Genomic DNA, 12,159 nt, shown 5'->3' on the forward strand with positions numbered 1-12,159 from the left:
GGTGCTGATGTGTGTGGGTGGCACAGCTCACAAAGATATTCTGTCAGAAGACAGTCCAGCAAGGAGGCGGCCATGTCTCTGGTACCCTGGGCCTCTTCTGACTCCTCCTCCCCCACATTCCTGGGGTGCATGGGGAGGTCTGGTTGCCAGAGCATGCCCAAGGGCCCCCAGGCTTCCTCTGGCTCTGTCCCGCTGTCCATCTGCCTGCCCCCTCCCCAAGGATCCCAAGGCCCAGGTGGTACTCTCCCCTCGCAGCAGCACCCTCATTAGGAAAGGGCTTTGAGATCCTTCTGCCCCAACCCCCACCTCCAAGCCAGCTGCAGGCTCTGGCCCCTAGAGCCTGATAAATATTTATGACAAGATAAGTAGGATCTGCCAGGTCCCAGCCCAAACCTTTGTCCTGGGAGCTAGATGGCAAGGCAAGGTCAAAACCTCAGGACTTGAGTGTCTGGGGCAGAGCTGGGTCTCTTGTTCCGGTGGGTAGGGGCAGGCCTGATTGTGTAGGCCTCCTGGGCCCTTCCTAGGGAGGGGGCTGGGCTGCTGCTGGAGCCCCGGGTGAGTGAGGGGGTTTTCTTCAAGGTGCCTCACTGGCCTAGGTCACTCTCCCCCAACCTGGCAGGTCTTGTTTGGGAGGGGCGAGGGGAAGCATGGGTTTACACCAAACTTGGGACCCCTTTAATTCCACTGGGAACAACTGCTGTACCCAGGGTGGGGTTAAAGCCACACCTAGGGGCAGTTCTGAGCCCAGGGAAAGAAGCCCTGAAATTGAAGAGGGTATGACCACCAATTTTTTTTTCTGGCCACACCCACAGCATATGAGAAGTTCCTGGGGACCAGAGATCAGATCAAACCTATGACATAGCAGTGACCTGAGCCACAGCAGTGACAGCAGGAAACTTCGGGAATGAATACCATTGATGGTGAGTCCAAACTCTGGGTGTTCTAGCTGAAGAGGTGTGGCCCATGTGATCCAAGGGGGTCACCCATGGATTCCAACCCTGCCTAGAGTGTGTAACCCTCACAAGGCAGCCAAGCTGGGCTCAGGGCTGCTTAAGAGCAGGTGAGGGCAGCCTAAGGAGGCCTGGAGGAGGAGTCCCCACTTCCCTCACTCTAGGGCTCCTGCCTAGTGGGCCCCTGATCTTTGTCCTTCCTGAGAGCTGGGTGCCACCTGACCAAGCCCTCGGAGAGAAAGGCCAGGCTCCTTGTGGTGCAGGGCAGAGGCCCAGACAAACCAGAAGGGTTTGGCCTCTTACATGTGGCCCCAGGTGCTCCTGGGGTATCAAGGGCTGGCCTGAGGCTGCAGCCACTGACTGCACCCTACGTGGCAGGTGTGGGCATGACGAGGGAGATGGAGACTGAAGCAAGCTGGGACCCAACTGGAGCACCCTTAGGGGCCTGCTCTGAAGAGGGGACAGCCACCTTGTGTGGAGGCTGGGGAGCTCCCAAATCCCTGAGGGCCAGCCCTGCTGTTCCTATGGTCCCTGTGTGTGTGCCCACATGTGTCAGTGAGAGGTTTGGGGCCTGGGTTAGGGTCAGTGCCCTCTCCCCACCAGTCATAACTCCAGCCACCTTCCCAGTGTCGCCTGATAATAGCCCCATCTGACCCCAATCAGGCGCTTCCTTCCCACAGCCTGTGGAGCAGGGAGGATGTGGGCTGTGAGGGGCTCCTGGAGCCTTTGCCAGGATGGTTTTGTGTTTAGCATCAGCTGTTCAGACCTCAGAATTCCTTAACCTGGGCCAACTGGGCTAGTGGGGAGGCAGGATCCTGAGGGGGCTGCTCTGGGCTGGATCTCCCTTCCCAGCGCTAGACAGAGAAGCTTCTACAGATGTTGGCCCCTTCTGGGCTCAGCTTACCTACCTGTGACAGAGGCAGGTGGACTGGGAAGCCAGGGAAGGAAATCTTCTCTCTCACCCACTGGTACCCAGCCTCCAAGAAGAACAGGCCCTGAGACAACCATAAGGAAGAGCAGGAGGCATTAGAGTCCCTTGGGGTCTTCTCCAGATTCAGGAAGTATCTCCTACCTGCCTGAGGGCTGCTTTTTCTCCTAGATGGACTTGCTCTTCTCCCCACCCATCCCAGGTAGTCACTGGGGTCACTCAGCATCCCACATGCTCTGTGCCATGCTCTCAGCAGAAGGGAATTCTGGGGGTGGGTCTGGGAATCTGGAGTGTAACAAGTCTGCTTGAGGCGGACAGACTAGGAAGGTAGACACCCTCACATCCTTTGCTGACTGTCCTGCATAAACATACACACATGCACGCGTACACACATGTCTCCAAGGCCACAGACAGCCCATATATTCTCTGAACTTGGCTACGCTAATGCATTAATGGAAAAGCCTGAGACTCGGAGCCAAGTTGCTCCCAGGTGTGTTTAACAAGCATCTTCTGGCGTCACTTGGAGCCCCAGAGACAGACTCTGATGGTAGGATGTCAGGCCTCAGGGCCAATGAGCCTGAGTGTCCAGTCTCTGAGTGTGAGAGGGTCACTTGGGACCCGGTGGCTGCAGAGGTCAGTCCTGAGCCCACATCAGGACCTATCAAATGCGACCTGTGCTTCTGGCTGCCAGGCTGTCCTCGGGTTTCTGAAAGAGTTCTTGGCGGTGACAGAACAGGAGATTTTCTGTCCTGCCTGGACCCTGGACCAAGGTTCTGATAATAGGTCTGGAGTCCTGGAGGTTATAGGCTCTTGGAGGAGAGGACTGCTACCTAGAGAAGCCATCTTCCAGGTGTGTGGTCATCTCCCAGGTGTACACATGTAGCTATCCTCGGGGTATATTTTCATTGTTTTCCTCCAGGCCTCCTGTGGGTGATTCCTGCCGATACACTTCTTTCTTGGGGGGCCCAGTGACTGTGATGGTGACTCCCAGACTGCCACTCCCTGAGGTCAGGAGCAGACTTGAATGGTCTTCAAGCCCCAGGCTCTCAGTTAAGCAGGCTCAGGATCCCACTCAAGGCTACTATAGGCCAGAGACATGTGAGAAAGGAGTGGGTGAGGAGGTGTGAGGGGATCATTCCTGACAATATTTTCTTCTCTGACCCCACTGACAGAGAAGGCAACCAGTCTGGCCTTCTGGAAGTGTGGGGGTGGGTGATCCCAGGCTGGATAGCACCCCCCCAAAAAAAACCCTGCTCCAACCCAGGCTCAGCCTCCTCCACCCACCCCCTCCGGCCACCTCCCAAATCCCCAATCCCGGCAGCAGACCTCCGTGTTTGCTTGTTGCCATGGCAATGGGATGCACCTTTCTGTTACCATGGCAACCAGCCAGGGGTTTTTAAAATTCAGTTGAGGTAATTTCCACCCCTCAATCCTCATCCTCAGACACCTCATTCTTCTCTTTTCTTCTCTGAATCTTAGAAGGTGGGGGGAGCCCACAGCCACCAGTCAGAGGTGGAAGATCAGAGGGACCAGTAGGAAGACTGTGGCCCCATTCTTTCCTGACTCCTCCATGTGGACTAGACCTCAGAGAATAGGGCAGCCTCTTCCCCATTCTCTTTCCAGATCAGGTCCATGGTGGGAAGATGAGGGATTTGCATGGCTGGGCAGACAGAAGCCAGCACACCTGGGAGGCCTGGTTGAGGGTATGGTCTGCACAGCTATGCAGGAGCAGGGGGAGTCAGCGGGACCCTCCCAGACCTCCCCCTTTGTTTCCAAAGCTTCTATGAGGATCTCAAGATGCTAGGGCCCAGATCCCAAGACAATAGGGGGCCGATGTTCTTTATGCTGTGTCCTGGTGCTAAGGAGCTTAGCTTAGTGGAACTCTGGGCTGGCTGGATTTGGGCAGAGGGCATCCAAGAAGGATGGAGGGAGAGAGATGTAGATACTGCCCTGTACCTGCCCTTACTTAGGGTCCTCTTTCCCCAGGAACCAGGGCTTCACTGGTCTGGTCATTGTAAATTCATGAGGCCCAGCATTCCCTCCTGCCCTCACCAGCTTCCTGATTGGGAGAAGAAGAGCCAACAGCCTAGGACAGACAGGTGGATGCCCCCCTGAGCAGAGCAGACTGAGTTTAGGGGATGATGGGGCCCCAGGCCCATACTCTGGAGTTCCTGTTGTAGTACAGTGGAAATGAATCCAACTAGTATCCATGAGGATGATGGGGTTTTTTTGTTTTGTGTGTGTGTGTTTTGTTTCGTTTTTTGTTTTTTGCCTTTTCTAGGGCCGCTCCTGAGGCATGTGGAGGTTCCCAGGCTAGGGGTCTAATCGGAGCTGTAGCCGCTGGCATACGCCACAGCCACAGCAACACCAGATCTGAGCCGCATCTGTGACCTACACCACAGCTCACGGCAAAGCGGGATCCTTAACCCACTGAGAGAGGCCAGGGATCGAACCCGCAACCTCATGGTTCCTAGTCAGATTCGTTAACCGCTGAGCCACAATGGGAACTCCCAAAGATGAGGTTTTGATCCCTGGCCTCGCTCAGTGGGTTAAGGATCCCGCTTTGCCGTGAGCTGTGGTGTAGGTGGCAGACACAGCTTGAAACCCGAGTCTCTGTGGCTGTGACCTAGGCCAAAGGCTGGCAGCTGCAGCTCCAATTCGCCCCCTAGCCTGGGAACTTCCATATGCCTCAAGTACGGCCCTAAAAAGAAGAAAAAAAACCAGCCCAGGCCCCATCATGCCTCATGTGCATGTAATTCCTTCATACTTTGACTTGTCTCTGTGGCAGGTTCATGCCCTACAGGTGAGGCCATGCCTCAAGAAGTGGATTCAAGGAGGGAGAAGTTGGGAAGAATCCTGCAAGCAAGAGCACCCTCCCCACCTCCCCTGTTCTCTCCCTATGCCTATCCTTCCACCCCATCCATCAGATGGGTAGAGGGGTCTCCCCAGGATGAATGTGGAGGGACGGCAGGGCCAGCAGGTGGGTACCAAGGCCAAAGGGAAGTCACTACCAGCTTCTCTGTCCCTTGAGCTCAAGGCCCAAGACCCTATAGCAACAACGCTGCTGAGGACACAGATGGACAGGCCAACCTAGGAGGGTTACAGAGAAGCCCCCAGGTTGAGGCCCAGGCTGCCTGAGTCCCTGCTCCCTTCTCCCCGCCTCACCCCAGGCAGGGAAGTTTTGTTCGGGTTAACTGCCCTCCCCAATCTATTATACAGCAGCCCCAGCCAGGGTCCACTCCACCCAGGGGTGGGGTTCCCTGATGTCCTTCCCACCAAGGACCCACAAAGGCCCTTCCAGAGTCCACAAGTGCCCAAACACCTGGATCCACGGCCCCCCACGTGCAGGCTAATAAGGTCTGTGTTTGACACTTTTCCTGAGTTATTATTCCCACCAGCCCTGCAGGCTCCACTGGCCCAGACAAAGCCACAGGGCTGTCCATGGCAAGCATGGTTAACTCTTCTCTGTTCCCCTGTCAGCAGATGGGAGAGCTGGGGGAGGGGGGGTTAAACCAGAGAACTCTGGGAAGGAGGGGATGGGGTGAGGTTGGAGAGGAACAGGACAGAGGAGTGTCATGGCCACCCCACCACCACCCTCCCACTTGCCCACTTTTCTCTCAGTCCCTGATCCCCCCAGGTTCCCAGACCAGGGAAACCACAGGCTCGGCTGGGGAGGAGGGAGCCCAGCCCAAGCCCATGGTGAGAGTGGGGATGTCTCAGGTGGAACACCCTGGTAGCACCTCCAAGTGCTTATCACCCTGGCACCTCCCCTCCAAAAACATCTACTGACCCTGGCAAGCTTGGGCATCACTGGAGCCCCCCTCTGCAGTCAGAGGAGTCAGGGCAGGGTGGTATGGGAGTTGAGACCACCCCATCCTGGGACACCAGATGGCCTTGTTTCTGGGCACCTTCTCTCCTCTAGGATCAGAGACAGCACTCTGTCCCCCACACGTTGGCTGTGTCACTCACATCATGTAGGGAGCTGGCCTCATACTCCACAGGTCATATCCTTGGACCAGTCTGATGCCTGAACATCAGGAGACCCCCAAATTGCCCAGCCTCACTGGAGAGGGGCCCCAGGGGCTTCAGCACCAGGAATGAGGGCCCGGAAGCCTGCCTCCCCAGGGGGCATTTAAAGGAGAAGCTGAGGAAATGCCAGCAACTATTTATAGCCTGTGGGATATGCCAGCCCCAGCCCATGCCCTCGTTTTCCTGCCAGCCGCTTGCCCCCCCCCCCGCCCCCGTGGAGTGAGCATCGCTGTGCTGTGCTAGAGCAGAGACCCCCAAAGACTCAGAGCAGACTTCTCTGAAATGCCACAGCTCAGGACCTGCACAGTCTTGGGAACTGGGCCATGGGGGCAGGGAGCAGCGCCTGACCCAGGGCACGGCATGGTGGGGGTGGGGTACTGGAATGGGAACATTTACTCTGAAATGGGAAGGGGTAGTCAGATACGCCTCCTGGTAGGGGAGTGGATTCCAGTTCCCTCTGCATGGAGCTAAGGCCATCCAATTATCTGTAGGTTTGGGCACAGGGTGGTTGTCTTGGGAGCGCTAGGATGCAGGTCCGTCCCCAGCCATGCACAGTGGCTTAAGTATCCAGCGTTGCCGCAGCTGCAGATTAGGTTGTGACTGCCACTCAGATCTGATCCCTGGCCAGGGAACTCCATATGCCCCAAGGCAGCCAAAAATGGCCAAAAAAAAAAAAGTGGAGGGTAAAAATTGTCCTGCCAGCTTCTGTTTAGGAGCCTCAGCCACAGGAGCAGGGAGCAGATCAGAGCTGGGGATGTGAGGGGCACTGGGTGTCGCTGAGGCTGGTCCCCACCCCTGGCTGAGTGGACTGGAGATCAGAGGCTTAGGAACCCCTCCCAACCCAGCCACCTGATGAGAGTGCTTTCCACTGAGCCCCTCCAGGAGCACCCCTGAGCCCTGACCTCCCAACTACTCGGTATCCAGATGCTCTGACAGCCCATCTATCTTGGGTCTCTCTAGGTTTCTGTGGGGCCCAGGGGCATGGCATCTGTTTCCTTAGTCCTAAGCCTGTCCTCCAGGAAGATTCTGAGCTCTGGGAAGGCAGAAACCAAGCTGGCCAATGTCCATACCCTCCCCACCCACTGCCCATACCAGGGCCCAGGAAAAAGAAGGACACATGGACCATTCTGTGTGAGGCAACGAATGATTTTGCCTTAAAGCAATGGAAATGGATCTGTACTTTGCAATCAGTCCATTGACTGAGCTGTTATCCAGTGCTGCCCAGATCTGGGGACCAAATGTGACTGAGACAGATGTGGTTTCCGTCCTACCAGAGCTCCCAGTCCCGTGGGCAAGGAGAACAAAGCCAATCCGAGTGGCTGGACCTGTGATGAGGGCCGCGGGAGACATGGGATCTCAAGGAGGAGTGACTAGGCTATCTTCTTTTTAGGAGAGGTCCCTGGGCAGAGCTGGCCCCTGGTTGGAGCCCAGCATCTCCAAACTGTAGCCCAGAGAAGGAGGCACATCAGGACCCAGGAAGAACCCCTCAGAGCTGGAGTTGACTTGACCAACTTTCCCCGAGATGAGATGGACTCCGGAGAGGATGGTGAGATGGGAGGTCAGAGGGGCCTGCAGGGGGCATCTTTTTTTCATCATGGATAGGCACACAGAACCAGGACCGGAGGCAGTGGAAGGGCCTCGGGTCACTGCCTGTCACTGACCTGAAGGACAGGCCAACTCAGATCTCCCTGGAAGCTGGCTCTCCTGTTCTGACTGGAGACTGAGACCCCAACTAGGATGTGAGCAGAGACATTCTGGCCAGGAACACTGGGGAGCAGACTGTGAGAGGTACTTGTCATCTCAGCCTTATCTGGACACATTTGTGTTCCTTCCCAGCAGGCACCCCATTCCCAGGCACTGGTTGTTCTCCCCCAGGGCCTGCTAGGATGACCCCCAATGCACTAGCCAGGCATCCACCCATCCCACCTTCCAGGGACACAGGGGTCGGGTCCCCACACCTCAACAGGTGAAGCCCATTCTTCACCAGCTGCCAGCACGGAGCCAGCCTCCTTCCCGGGAAACCATCTGCTCAGCTCAGGTTGCCTGAAATGGGTACCAGCATCTGAACAAACAGTCCTGAGTGAGGCGGGGCTGGGGGTGGTGTTGCAAGAGGTAGGGCCCCTGCCCCTAGCCCTGCTCTGGAGGGAATTCGCACGAGTTCTCACAGCTGCCGCTGTCCCAGTCCTGCCTGATGACTGCATAGACTTCCCACTCCTCAGCCCCATGGCTGCCACTGCCTGCCCACTGGAGCTCTCCCCGGCCCTCCCCAGGCCACCCGTCTTCTTGTCCTGGCACATGAGTGGCCTCTGCTTCCCTCCAGGAAGAGTCCTCCCATGGCTCCCATCCCTGTCACCACACCAGTCAAGCTGGGCTGTCCTTCTCAGTGTCCACCACTGCCCTAATGCCAAGGGCAGGCTGGCACACAGTGGGTAATCAGAAAGCATTGCTGCCTGTGGCCGTGACTGTGGAGTGAGTGCTCCCAGGGATGTGGCCTGTTTAGTTTGGACCAGCTGTTCTTCCTGCTCCTCAGTCGACGTGAAGGCCTGACCCAGACTTAGAGCTGGGCAGGCTCCTGCCTGGGGGCTGCCCATGTAAGACCCATACTCAGGCCAGCTGACTCTGCCCCTGCCCACTTGGGGAAAGAAGGGACTGGCACGGCCCCTCCCCCATACCCCTCTGCTGGCATTGGCATTCAGAGGAGGGGTGGGGGGGGCCCTGCCACCCGGGAGGAACAGCCTCTCTGGGCCTCAGAGCTCTCATCTGGGAAATGGTGCCCCATCTATGGGGTGCAGGGTTGCTGTGGACCTAGGATCTGGGCACTCTGTGCCTGGCACCCCTCAGAAGGCTTTGGACCCTACCTTGCCTGCTGCCTAGGGGTCGGGGCAGGGAGCAAGTGACCTTCGTGCATCTTTTTCCACGAGAGACTGTCAGCGATCTCTGTCTCTAGGTGGGGGACTTCCAGACAGCACAGAGGCGGGACCTGTGGGGTCCTGGGTACCCGTAGGACGGCACAGGGCTCCCCAAGGACCCGTGGGTACACAGGGGTCCCTAGCAAGCCTGATGGCCTATTTGCTATGTGATCTCAGGCCGGGGTTGGGGAGGAGTGTGAGGTGTGGCCCCTCCTGCTGGGTACTCCAAAAAGCAGTAAGTGCCTCCCCCAAGGTTCATTTTCCATTTCCTGTAGGTCGGATCTCAACCTGACAGGCATCCCCTCTCACCTCCCAATCACCATTCCTCCCACCCTTCCCCCTCCTCCCACCCCCTTTTCTATTACCCGCCCCTTCCCCCTACCTAATTGGAGCGCGCCCCCACCCCCACAGAATGGCTTCCTCTCTCCAAGTCTCATTCCAACCGCAGTGAGGAGAGGCCCGCACCCCACCCCGGCCTCCCTGCCTCCCCACAGTCCCTGCTCTCCCTCCTCTGCCCTTCTGGAAGCCTCCACCCCACCCTGAAAGAGCCCACCCTTCTGAATCCCCCTCCCCAACCTGGGATTCAGTGTCGTGGGGCGCCCACCCCCAGCAAACTTGGCTCCTTTCAGCTCCCCTCCCTCACGGGCAGAGGCAGGGCGTTCAAGTCCATTTAATCTTGGCAGAATGCAATTTCCTGCTTCAGGGAGCTGGCGGGTTTAGGAGGCTTAATGAGGGGGAGGGGGGAGGATGGGGAAGAAGAGAAGCTGAGCGGGGCTGGGAGATGGAGACAGAGTCCCTGAGAGGGGTGATCCAGGAAGCTCAGTGTCTGGAGGTTGCCTGAGGGGTCTTTGGGCTCACATAGGGGTCAGCTCTTCAGCTTCAGGCTCCCACTAGTAGGCCATGGGCTCCTCAAACCTCCCCGCCCCCAGCTATGTGGGATGGAAATGGGGGAAGGGGAGAGGCCCCAAAGTGGCCCACAGTATGTGAGTGTGTGTGTGGCACTTGGCCTATATGACCAAGTGGTGGACGTGCAGGTCCAAGATTGCAGGTGGGGGAAGGGGGTCCCAGGGAAAATGTGCAGCTGGGGCCATCCTAGATGGCCCAAATCCTCGGGGTGGGTCTTGGGGAAAATGTACAGCTGGCAGGTCCCAGACCCCCAGGTAGGGAAGAGGGCAGCCGGGCTGGAATTTCAGCCCCAAATGGGATGTTTATCTGGATACTGCCACCTAGGAAGCAGAGAAGATAAGGGACAAAGGGGCCTCTGAGCTGCCGGAAGCCCCACACCTGGCAGGGGCCGGGCGGGGCGGTGAGGGGGGGGGCAGCCTAGAGGCTCGCCTGACTCCCAGAATTCCAGCAACCTTCCAGGAGGAGACTGAGGCTGGGCATCTCCCTGCCTGCTTCTTCCTCTGACTGACACCTCCCCATGGATTGTTCCTCACTCTGCCTCTTTGCTGAGCTCAGCTCTGGCCCTCCTGGCTCCTCTAAGTGTCAGTCAAAGCGGAGCTCCTGTGCCACTGATCATACCCCCCACCCCACCCTGCCCTGCTGGCCCGGCCACACACACCTCTCTAGTGGACTCTGACACCGAAGTCCACTCAAGACAGCGTCATGATCTGGCTTCCGGGACACACCTTGACAGGCTCTTGCCCGGGTTGTTCCTTCATCCTTTAAGCTGGGAGATTCCTGATTGGGTCTTTAAGGCTTCATGACAGGGTCACCTCCCTCCTCTACACAGCCTCTCCTGAGTCAGCCTCCTAGCCCTCTGAGGATGCACACCTGCTAGGATGCCCCTGGCTGGACTAGGAGCTGACCTGGGGCCTCATCATCTTGCCAACTCCAATAGCTCCTGGTTCATAAATGTTTGGAGGCACTGGGGGCTGAACCCTGGGGTCAGGGCCAGAGTGTGGCTGGCCTACTTAAGGAGAGAGGCAGGTGTGTGGCCCAGGAGTCCCAGGTGTGCTGCTTTGCTAGCACCACCGCATTGTTCCCATGGCAACTGACAACCTGCAGGTGGGCTTCTCCCAGGGACGGGAGCATGAGGTTGCCTTTGCTGGTGGGGGTGCCAGTGGGGCGAGACTGCGCACCCCCCTGCAGGTCCTGGATGTCTGAAGAGCTAAGGCAGTGACAGGTACCCCATCCTGTGTGGACCCTTCTGCCTGTGGCAGAGCATTTCAGGTAAGCCCTCATGCCATGCCCCTGGCGCTGGCATCTAGGTCTCTCTGTCATCCGTTGGGAAGAAACAAAGGTGCTATGGGCAGAGTGTGCCCTACATAGCAGATACTGCTCCTAGCAATCTGCTCTTGGTGGCTTATTTAATCTTCCCAGCACCCAAGGTGGAGGAGGGACTTGCTCTCATTTTACAGATGAGGAAACTGGTTCTCAGAGAATAAGCAGATGAATGCACCTAGGCCATGGGTGGGTGAAATCCTCAGGCTTGGAGTCAGGGGGGTCCTTAATGGGCCCAATAGGGACCTTCCAAAAAAAAAAAGGAGTTCCCGTCGTGGCGCAGTGGTTAACGAATCCGACTAGGAACTATGAGGTTGCGGGTTCGGTCCCTGCCCTTGCTCAGTGGGTTAACGATCCGGCGTTGCCGTGAGCTGTGGTGTAGGTTGCAGACGCGGCTTGGATCCCGCGTTGCTGTGGCTCTGGCATAGACTAGTGCCTACAGCTCCGATTCGACCCCTAGCCTGGGAACCTCCATATGCCGCTGGAGCGGCCCAAAGAAATAGCAAAAAGACAAAAAAAAAAAAAAAAAAAATAGGGACCTTCCCACACATGTGTGCATGGGTACTGCAGCCCCAGCCTTGCTGGCCCTGATGTTTGGGTAAGCAGAGCGAGGTGCATTGAGATCAAGAGCTCGGTGGCCCTGCCTGCGCCTGCCCGTGTTCCCACTTCCATGGAAGTTCTCGTGGCTGCTTGGAGAGCAAGGCCAAAGCTGCAGGGCTTCTGCCACTGCCCAAGCTGCACACTGGTTTCCACGCTTCCGTGGAACTCATGTCTCGCTAGATGTCGGGCCTCTTCCTGACTGGGGTCCACCTCCCAGTCCTCCCGGGGGCTCTCCAAGGTGTAGGATCCTAGGTGGCCTAGACCCTGCAGAGACTTGATCCCCCCAATCCTGTGCCATCAAGGTCTCCTGAGGAGGCCGCCACCCCTCAGTCTCAGACCTGTAAGCCTAACCTACCACTCCTTGGAGAAAATTTTGTTGAAATTTCAGGCCAAACTGGGGTGGAGAAATGGCATGGGGTGGGGTGGGGATTTGGTGCCTTACCTAGTGAGTGGTCTGGCCGATTTCGCCCATCCTCCCAGGACCAGCTCTACACCCTTAGCCCAGAGGAGACTCCAC

The sequence above is a fragment of the Sus scrofa genome, chromosome 13 (assembly GCF_000003025.6).
Source record: "Sus scrofa isolate TJ Tabasco breed Duroc chromosome 13, Sscrofa11.1, whole genome shotgun sequence".
NCBI classification, from domain to species: Eukaryota; Metazoa; Chordata; class Mammalia; order Artiodactyla; family Suidae; genus Sus; species Sus scrofa.